Below are 10,725 nucleotides of genomic sequence, written 5' to 3' on the forward strand. Positions count from 1 at the left end.
TTGCCATTAGCGGTTCACTAGCTGAAGTTGGGAATTTGGTATTTTTATATTACGTGAAATTCATGATTTAATTATACTCCTAAAACAAATTAAGGGCAGGCCTTCTACACAAATTGGAGGCAGCTAAATGCTCTTTTGTGCCTGCAGCCCTCGGATTGTTAAAGAGGCTGTTGATGCATGAGAAGAAGTGACTGATTTAACTCATTGGGATGCAGGAAGCGACCTGCCCTCTTTTGAAAAAAAAGTGAGAGAGAGAGAGAGAGAGAGAGAGAGAGAGAGAGAGAGAGAGAGAGAGAGAGAGAGAGAACACTAGCTATAGAAGAGCAAGAGGGTGAGTGACTAGAAGGGTAGGAGACAAGAGGAGAGAAGAGGAGAGGACAGGACAGGAGAGGAGAGAACAGAGAGGACAGAGAGGAGTGGAACACGCAGAGGGAGGGAGACCAAACCCCCTCTTTGCTGCTTTGAGACCTTCTGAATTTCAAGCAGAAAGTAGAAGAAACCACACACAGCAATATTCGTCTTTTCTTGGGCTGCGTGTGCAGAGCGTAGACAATGAAAATCTCCATCCCCCTCCCCCATGCTCTCTAGTCTACAAGATTTTTGTTTCTTTCCTTCTCAACGATGGAAGCGATGTAAAATCAAATATACAGAGATGCACATTTATTTTTTAAAGCACAGACTAACAAACCAAACGAGCTGACTGCGGATTATCCAAACGCGCACCTGCTGTAAGTACTGTCTTTTCCTGGGTTTTTGAGCTCGGCGTTGCGCGGTGAACTGAGTGAGAGTGTTCTCTTTGTGAGCAGCATTGCTGCCTGTGTCTGGGTGTTTTTATTAATAGGGACTCCCCGGATGGTTTTTTTTCTCTGCACCTGAGCGGCAGCATTTCTCCTAGGCTGGTGACAGGGTTTGGGTAGTATGCAGTGGTCTGGAGAAGCGGGCTGGGGGCTGGGGCAGGGCGCGCAGACCAGAGCTTTCCGCGAGCACTGAGCACTGAACATCCTTGAGAGCTGCTGCCCGCGGGCTCGGCACTCTCTGGCAGCAAGGTCGGTTCCTGGCGCTCCAAAGAAATGGGTCAGGAAGATTTCTGAGCTCCGGGCTACCAGATTTGCTCATGGAGCTATGGAATCAGAAGCAGGGATTTTAGATTGGGGGAGGAGGTGCTTCCACACAGCTACACCTAGTATGGAGCCCTTTGCAGCCCACTGCTAGGACCTCTTGTCTGGGGAGACTGAGAGTGACTGTGAGCAGCTCACTGCTAACAGGGAACCTTTAGTGCCTCTTTTATGTAAACCTCAAAGCTAGGATCTTCTAGAGACTGGGCTAAGGGACGATGCCAGGGAGAGATGGGGGGAGGGGTCTGACAGTGCCCAAACAATATAAATTGCCATTTGGGGAAGATATTTTCTAGCCTCTTGAAAATGTACAAGAATTCTGCGGCCCACGCTTGCTTTCTTTGTGTGGCGGGCAGCGCCAAGCGCTTTGTGCTTTGCAAGTAGAAAATGGCGAGTCCCATTGTGTTTAGGCCATTTTCTTCCGGTACGAGGATTTCCCAAGTTTTCAATACTTTGAGGGGTGGGGGTAAGGAGCAGCCCTCTCATACCCGGAGAGGTGCTAAGGGCTAAGGCTGGGCCCCTTGGCCTGGTGGGAATGGACTTTGCTTTGAAACCTAGAGTTTGTTTCCTCGCTGTTCATATACTTGTATCAAATGATTTGTGCTGGGCAATGCCCTCTAAGGAACCTTAGGAGTTCTTGGGACATGGATTTTAAGTGCCTGGTTATACACACATAAGTAAACAACAATCCTGTTCTGATCATCTTGAAGGAGAAAATGAAATAGAAAAAAAATAAACCAACTACCTGGAGGGAGGAGGAAATTAGTTATTTTTTCTTTCTCCTTTCATTCCCTGTAGGAACCCCAGGACAGGTTTATTGTTACTCTATTATACATATATTCTAAAAACCTAGGAAAGAACGCTATTTGCTGTTTGGACAGAGAAACTTCTTACCCACGACATCATCATGCCTGCCTTGCTACCTTAGAAAATAAACGCTTACAGAATTCTTTTTAATTGCCTCATCATAGATGTGAGATAACTATATAAACTGCACATCACTGTATGAACATATAATAAAGACAAGGAGATGTTCCAGATGAGTATTGTTCCATGTTCTCTCTCTCTCTGTCTGTCTCTCTGTCTCTCTCTCCCTTTGTGTATCATTTTTAATAAAACTGCATGCTCTATTTAAACCACATTCAAAAGTAGACAGCATTGGCTCTACAAAACTAAAGAATGTCTGTGTTACTTTTCTTAACCAAAGAGGGAGAGAGAGAAAGATGATAGACCGACAAGTATTATCTCCTATTTATTACAGATCCTTGAACCCATACATAGAGTGTTCATTTGTCAGTTCAGAATAATGACCTGTACCCCCTTACACACACACACACTCACTTTTTCTGGTACTCTGTTTGGTGACAAATACAGAAAAAAATAGTAAAAGAACTTGAATGAAAAAAAACTTAATGCCTATATACCATTCCCCGTTGTCCTCCCTTTACATAATCTTAAATTGCTAGGAAGCCAAATTACTCCAGAAACACCTTGACTTCCAAATTTTCCCAAAGCACCCTGAGCTTCTTCCCTAACATGAATCAAAACCATGGACAGCGAACTAATTATTTAGCCAACAGACTGCTGCAAAATTGTGCTAGTGTGGAAGGGGTGGAAGGGAAGTTTACCCTCATAGTATCTGTTGGCGGCAAAAAAATTATTATATTTTGTAACAATTCAGATTAAATTCTGAATTTAAACTAAAATTAGATTTTGAATTTAAATCATAATGAATGCACACTCTACCGTGTTTTAAAGAAATGATAAGTTCCATGTTCATTTTTATGCCCTTTCTCACAGGTAAAAATTCTTTATCCAACTAAAGGCCATTTCTATCTTGTGCCGCACATAAGTGGCAATTTTAAATGCACGAATTTTGTTGTGACTATTCCTTATAAGATTTAAAGCGAATAGAGACAGGGAAAATTTACTATTTTGCCTGGGATTAGCTGCATGACACTAGAGCAAATTAAATAGATTTTTATCAGTGACTGGGTTTCTAAATGCATAGAATTGGAAAAATTAAATGCCACTTTGATAGACAGGGATAATATGAAAGGAGATATGTTGCAGCTCCACCATTTGCCCCTGGATAGGTGCAGTAGCCCATAAGTAACAGTACAATAGTTAGACAAACATTTTTTCCTCAAGAAACCAACAGACTTTCTCATACATATTGATACAGTTTATGGCACAGGATTGATTCTCTTGGGCTCTGTGTCAAACAACCATGTTGTTTCGTGCTTGGGTTTCATTACCTTAACCTTTTCAGAAATAAACTTTACCAAAATTATTTTGCTTTGGGTTATATAATGCACTTAAAACTGCTCATCTAAATTTCCACTTTCAACCCCCATGACATCTGACTTATTTTGTAACAGGTCTTTGTGACCAGTAAAGGTCTGGAAGATCATATGAAATCATACATAATGCACCAGTTAGAAAAATAAAAACAATTTATATTTAAACTTAAAATAAAATTAGAGTTATGTTGACATTTGCAAGAAAATGAATTACTAATCTTCAGCCACCATGTTGGCCATAGAATGAAACTGCAGTTCTTTGAAATGTCTTCGTTTCTTAGCGGAGATAATAGATATATTTTAGACATCCGTATTTACAAGCAAACAAAGCAGTACCTTCAGAGCATTTGAGAATATTCAATGACATTTGATGGTATCTCTATCATCTCCATGATGGTATTCTATGGTTCTTAGAATGGTGGCCCAGGGCTGAATGGAAAGCAGACATAGTTTGGAAGGGAGTCATTGTTTAAGAAGGCATTCCATCGGGTTGCATTCCTAAGATTAAGCATAAATTTAGACCTTGGACCGGGGAAAGGACAATTCTGGAATAGAGAAGGTGCAGATAAGTCTTGGACACAGAATTAAGAGATGGTCCCTCATCTGGAGCATAGCTGAGTGCAGCCTGGGATGCTTATTGTTCATGCCCAAGTCCTTGGATGCCAGATCCTAGATGAAGAACTAGAGAGTAGTTCACTGTCTCCATTTTAGGAAAAGGAAACTAAGTGCGGTGACTTGGATTTGGTTTGAGTCAGCCCGGACCTTGTCAGGGGTCTGCGGAGTGCAACGGGAGGGCTAGAGAGACTGAGAAGCTACTTTTTGGGGAGTTGTCTTGGGGCCAGCTTGCTGGAGCCCAGGAGAGTGTAGGCAAGGGCAAGGCGGTTGCCCTTTGCTTTGCCCAGGCGCGGCTCCAGGGGGTGCGCCTTCTGCGGCTCTTTGGTTTCAAGGACACAGGGAGCTGTTCAGGACTTTGGGAGCCAACATCTGTCTGACTGGTGACGTCAGCAGCCCGTGTAATCCTCTTGTGCTGAAGGCAGATGCCTTATTTGTTTGGCTGGAGCGAGCCATTAATCCCTAATTCTGGATCAGCAAGCGAGGGGGAAAGACCGGACCGCTACGATCCACCCCCTCCCTGCCCCCACCGCCCACCCTAAAGCACCTTATACCGTGGAAGCGGCTCAGCCTCCTCTTTTCTCCGAGAACACACCGAGCAGCGCCTGAAAACGCTTTGGTCCTCGGCAGGTTTGGGCAGAGCTAGCAGCTCTTTCTCCTTTGGATTTCTAGGGCTATGTGTATATGTAATTCTTTATTTCATCGATCGTTTCGATTTTCTTGCGGGGACTCTCCCATCTTGCAGCTTGCAGGAGCTTAAACCAAGAAGGGGTGGAGATTGGAGAATGCGGTTCTGGCGCGTGCGGTCTGAGGGAGGGGTTAGACCGGTAAGGGTGCGCGGGATGCGCGAATCGCTGGGACTGCACAGAGGACACTCTGAGGACTCGCTCTCACCACTTCATCTCCGGAATCCACTTCTTTGGTCCTGACTGCATCCTCTCAGCTTCTGAAGCCTGAAGCCGAGACTGAGTTCGCATTTCCCCTGTCTCCCGGCCCATTGAGTGGAGCCCCCGGCTCAACTCACTAGGTCCGGTCAGCGGGTCACCTCGGCTTCCCTGAATGCTTCATCCCGCCTCCCGTCCCTCCTCTCCAGCTTCGCCCTCCTCCCTCCGCCTCCTGCTCTAATTCTGCTCTTTGATTCTGTTTTTCAGGGGAGCGTTCTGGGGTCTCTGCACAAAACCTGCTTTGAGTTCTTTGGTTTCCTTCGAGTGAGCTGGAGCTCGTCCTTTCCCCTGGCCCAACCAGCTGCAAGGGATGCTGTGAAAAGAGCCGCTGCCCACCGCCTCCAGCCCGCTGTCCAGGGGGCTCCGCCCATAGAGGTCAACTCCCCTCACTCTTCCTCTTTCCAGTTCTCCCTCCCTCTGCCCAGACTCGGGTCTTCTCCCGACTTTTGCCGCAGAGAGTGCATGTATGCTGCGCTGCCCTTAACCTACGCCCAGAGCGGTCTCTGACCCCATCTCTGCTCTCCAGGGCCGGAGGAAGCCTAAGCAAGCAGCCTTTTCTTCCCGCAGTAAAACCATAGCCAGACCAGATGCGCCCCAGCTCTCCAGGGATTCGGCAGGTGCTGTTGAGTTAATGTTTCCGCCATACAAAGAAGGATAAACCAGCCTGTCCTGGGATTCTGATCTTTTCCCAAAATTTCCCAACCAAAATCAGGGTATCAGAGGCATATTCGTGTGTTTGTCGGACATACAAACACGCATGTTTATATTCGCTTTTATCTGCTAGATTTCTGCTCCGACAGCAGACAGGAGGAGACAACTGACAAAGGTTTTTTTTTTTGTTTTTTGTTTTTGAGCAGAACACTCATGGCGTGGTCTTTTAAGACTTGCCTTTCCTTACAAATGTCTTAGGAAGGGATCAGGGCAAACCAACTCAGCTAATTGCCTTCAGTAAAATAACACGATTAGGAAATTAGATCTGTACCAGAGGGGTAATTAACTTCGATCCTCGCCATCATTTGAAAACTAGATTTATAGACGTATGTATGGATTTTAGGTGCGCTCTGAATGGCATGCAGATGTATGCATAAGTATAGGCAGGCTCATGCACCATCTACTCTTGCACTATGCAGACTAATTAACGGCCAACTCTAGCAGATGTGGCAGGAGGAGAGCTGAGCTGGGTGCATTGAGTTACGACCCTGGGGGTAGGAACTCCAAGCCCGGAACTCCAGGGGAGGGTGAAAGGCAGAGAGGAAAGTGTGATAGTTGCAATGAGTCAGTTGCTTCTGGATCAAGATCAGAGACTCTGCCCTCCGTGTTCACAGCGGACCTTGATTTAATGTCATACAATTAAGGCACGCGGTGAATGCCAAGAGCGGAGCCTACGACTGCACTTGAAGGACATCAGAGAGACTCAGGGTCAGGAAGGTTGGGAAGAAACAATTCCAGGCCTCATGAAGGAAGCTAGAATGAACCCATCTGTGAGGCATAAGGACCCCTTGCATTGATTCAGAATCTTTAGAATGCGAGAGAGTCATATGTTTTTCAGCGAGAATCCGGGAACCCCGCATGCATATCCCCAAGGGGGAATATTACAGGTTTCATTGACAGCTGTCAGACAGCGGTAGCTCCCATGGTGCAAACGGTCTAGAACCCTGAAAAGCTTTGGCCTTATCAAGACAGATTGAGAGCTTGTCCTCAATCCTGGGCGGGACTGGGAAAACAAAATGGATGAGGAGGTATAGCATTAAATAGCCTCCAGACCACATTGTGCAAAAACCTCAAGTGACTCAATCGTGTGTGGAAATAGGAAAATCCCACACCCATAGCCCTTGACTTCTCCTATTCCCTACCCAATCTCATGGCGGCCTTTTCGGGTTTTGAAAGACTAAGGGAAAGTCGTAGCAATACCCAAATCAGTCAAAGTTGTTAAATAAGGGGAAAGACCAAGCCAGAAACTCGGGGACTTGGTAAATTAATTTATTTGGAAGACCATGGAGGTAGACTTAGTTTAGACAGATCCACTCCACAACCTTGGAGCCTAAGAAAACCAAGGCTGAGGAGAAAGCCTTGATGGAAGTCTTTGTTCTATAGTGGTCTGCCTGGCCTGGGAACAAAGGCTAGGCTGGGAAACGATGCACCAAAGTGGCCGCGCCCTCCGTTCCTTGCGCTGTCCGTGGTGCTGACCGGACCCCCTTCCTCTTCCTCCTCTATCCATAATTCTCCAAGTAAGGCAATAGAATTTCTTCTTCCCTCCCTTAAAAAATCCAGGATATTAGGTAATTTACAAATAAAATTTTGAGATACGTAAAGATTGTAGACATCTAAACGGTGTTTTACTGAAATTGTCCACCCTGTTATGATGATCAGTTGTTTTGGACTGAAACCAGAATCCGACTAAGGGACAAAACCTCCAAGACAGAGATGAAACAGAGGGAAATTTTGTTTTGTTTTGCTTTTCCTAAATCACAACCCTGAAAACAGAGACACAAGTCCTCAGTTAGGGATCATAGCGCAGATGAGGTTACCAAGGGTACCTCTCAAATGTCCCCAGAGTATGCCTCAAGACGTATTAAAGAGGATAAAACTGGACCGATTTGGTGATCAAGGCAGGCAGGAGGAAAGCAGCCTACAACCACTGTATAGGTAGGTTCTCATCGGGGCTCTGGACAGGGCAGTCAAGTTCTGAGGCCCAGACCCACATAGCAATGGGGCCCCGATGCGGAGCTGACAGACAACATCACCTCTCAAGGAGGTACTGCAGGCCCAGAAGGCCAGACTCCTGCACTGCGGGGAGGGGGAAGGGAGCCATACTGCAGAACTCTCCTCCTTGTAGCTACCCAGCACCAGAGGTTCAGAGGCAGGGCAGATTACCAAATTCCATATAATGAAGATTTGCCTCAGGATTTGTGGGTCAGATGTGTCTGAAGTAATGCATTCAATATGTATTTAAAACATTAAGCATATTTCAGCATTCTAATTTAAACATCGAGAATATTGTATATAAACAATAAACAATAAGTTCTGTAGTCATATTTGCAATGGAAAGAGAACTAGGCAATAAATGATATGTATCCAGCCTAGGTCCAGGGAAAAAAAATCATAAAGGTTGCCAAGCATCATCCATAGAGAAACTGAACCAGGTTGTGCAAACGAGACAGCGGCAGCGATTTTTTGGCAGGTATAGAATGGGCTATGTATGGGCAATGGCCTAAAAGATGCGTTTTTATCACTTTTTTCTCTTAAAAACTGAATGACAGAAACGTATCCACTCTGTCTGGAAATAAAAGAGGTCAGAAACAATATCCTTGGTGGTCTAATTCCTCGCTCCATCCTGAAAGATGGATTTTATTTGTTTTCTGATTTAAAATCCTATAGATTAGCACTTTTGAATTTGCAAACTTTAGGTTTGTGTTTGATTTCATATAAGATGGGGGTACAGAGTTTGAAAGCTGTGTTGGGAGAGAGCTTTCTCAAACACAAAGAAGATGGCTTTAGGATGTTCCTCTTTTGTCAATGAAAAACAGTCACCAGAAATGGAAATGGGTTTGAAGCATTGCAGGCTGTCGTACAGGCTCCTATTTCCTTCCAGTATTCATCCAGTTGTATTGATGGCCTCTATCCACAGTCCGTTGAGCACTTCACAAAGCAAAAAGGGTCTAATGCTTCAAAACAGTCCTGTTTGTGTTGTTGTAATTCATATTACATAATAAAAGCACACTAGTACTCCCTAATCTAATCCTATTTGTTTACAATCATCCTAAACTCTAGTTTCATAAAGCTTAATCGGTTAAAACAATATATTTTGTAAATAGAAACGAAATGTGTGTTATGAGAGAATTACAAAAGTAAGGGAACAAACATGTGATTAAGTCATCTGGTCCAGTGTGGTTATTGATTCATAGTGTTTCTATTCTTTTAAAACTATTTATTTTCAATTTATTTTAAAAATAATCGTCTAGATTAATGCCCATTACAAAATTTTCTTGCTGTGAAATTCTGTGCTCAGCAGTTTTCCAGAAAAACAACCCAGGTGGACAATTAGTGAGTTTGGTGCAAAGGACCATGGGAGTCCTTCGGCAATCACAACTTTTATCTAGGGGTCTGAAATGAGAGCTTCTCGGAATAATTTAGGAACAGCTTGACCCATTGAGATGCTCCGGGACAACCCTCTTGGGAAATAGAGTCTTTCTTTCCAGGGAACAAGATGCTAGTGCAGGGAACAGGGAGGTATCTGGTGTCAACAATGCCAGAGCGCCCTCTGCTGGGCTCCAAGAAACAACACACTGGTTACAGAAGCCAGATGGTACGAGTTTCAATAAGCCCTGGAAACATTAAGCTCTTAGGATCATTTAATCTGTGGAATTTAAAGGCTCCCATCACACTCTCCCCTTGAAAGGCCACCCTGTTTTTGTTCTGGGAGCCCCTGGGATGGTTATTTTTTATGATACAGGTAGCGAGAAGTCATGTTTGACTTTGACCGCTGGTGGATGCTTTCTATATTCTTTCTCTTTGCAGTTTTATAGGAAAATATGAAATTGTAAATATCAAGGAAAATAATCTTTCTCCTGCTAGGCATCTGAATATAAAACAAGTTTCATCTTCTGCCCATAAGTGAAATTTAATAAAAGTAAATATTTTATTTAGAATAAAGATACCAGGAACAGGGTGTTTACTTAATTTAAAGGATGTTAAAACCCAAATAAGGCCTCAGATAAAGAGCTGTTGTGTTTGTTTGTATTAATATTAACTGCAGTTTTCAAAGACTACACTTTGGAATAAGAAAGCAAGTTATGTTTTGGAAGAAGCTGACATGTTTGAGTCATATTAATTAATATATCCAGAAGTTCACCTTTGAAATTTTCCTATTGAGTCAATATCTGTACTCAGGTGGCAAAGATCCCAGAAAGCGGACTACTGTGAGTAGCATCACGAGGAAGGCAGAAATGGCAGCAGTGTGTGCAAACTTCTGAATGTTGTCTGTAATTTTCTGTATGGAACAATGTTATAAATGAAATGGACGCTTCTTGAAAAGTTAAGACCCATTTTTGATTTCACATATAATTGGGCTTATATTGAGTAAAATAACGTATAGCTGTATTATCTCATAACTATGAGTTAGAAATTCCAGCCTCTTGTACAATAGACACATCTTTGCTGTGAAAACTGTTAATAACTACATCTGTGCTGGTATAATAAAATGTTTCTAATTATGTGGTTGTTAAATACATCTTCTAAAATAAAGTTCAGTTTATTTTATGATGTCAGAATGAAATAGCTGTTTAATATCTTTCATTTTGACACTGGATTTTAAATGAAAGCTCATAAGAATATCAAGCTGAAATTAAAAAAAACTATCTGATGTTACAATTTGTTTGGGGGGGAACAACTCTTGATTAAATGTTAAATCAACTTAAATATTTAACCAAGTATGTCAAATTTCATATAGCATAAGTAAGTCTCTATTCTAAAACCTGCTTCTTTGAAGCAAGTATTACCAATTTATAGGAGAGTAAAGGAAGAAAAGAAAACTCTTATACTTTCTGTAATTTTAGTGTAAGCATTTCTTTAGAAATGTAAAATATTTTATTTTATATAATTTAAATTTCTTCCTAAATAAATTCATTTTTACCGTGGAAATAAGAAACATAGGAGCATGATTTTTCTATATTGTTAATGGTTATTAGATTTGAAAGCAACTTCTAATAAAATACAATGTGAAATGCACATAAAAACATTTCCCCTTTTAAA

At 42.8% G+C, this 10,725-nt stretch overlaps 1 long non-coding RNA gene across 1 annotated transcript; it reads left to right on the plus strand.

The window, feature by feature from the left end:
* The first annotated feature begins 358 nt into the window (after nucleotides 1-358).
* On the plus strand, nucleotides 359-10,236 carry LOC110340131. The gene is made up of 2 exons (XR_002381908.2): nucleotides 359-728; nucleotides 5,182-10,236. It is a non-coding gene; the product is annotated as an uncharacterized LOC110340131 (long non-coding RNA).
* The last annotated feature ends 489 nt before the right edge of the window (nucleotides 10,237-10,725 follow it).

Source organism: Mesocricetus auratus, unplaced genomic scaffold (assembly GCF_017639785.1).
Source record: "Mesocricetus auratus isolate SY011 unplaced genomic scaffold, BCM_Maur_2.0 Super-Scaffold_6730, whole genome shotgun sequence".
In the NCBI taxonomy this organism is placed as follows: domain Eukaryota; kingdom Metazoa; phylum Chordata; class Mammalia; order Rodentia; family Cricetidae; genus Mesocricetus; species Mesocricetus auratus.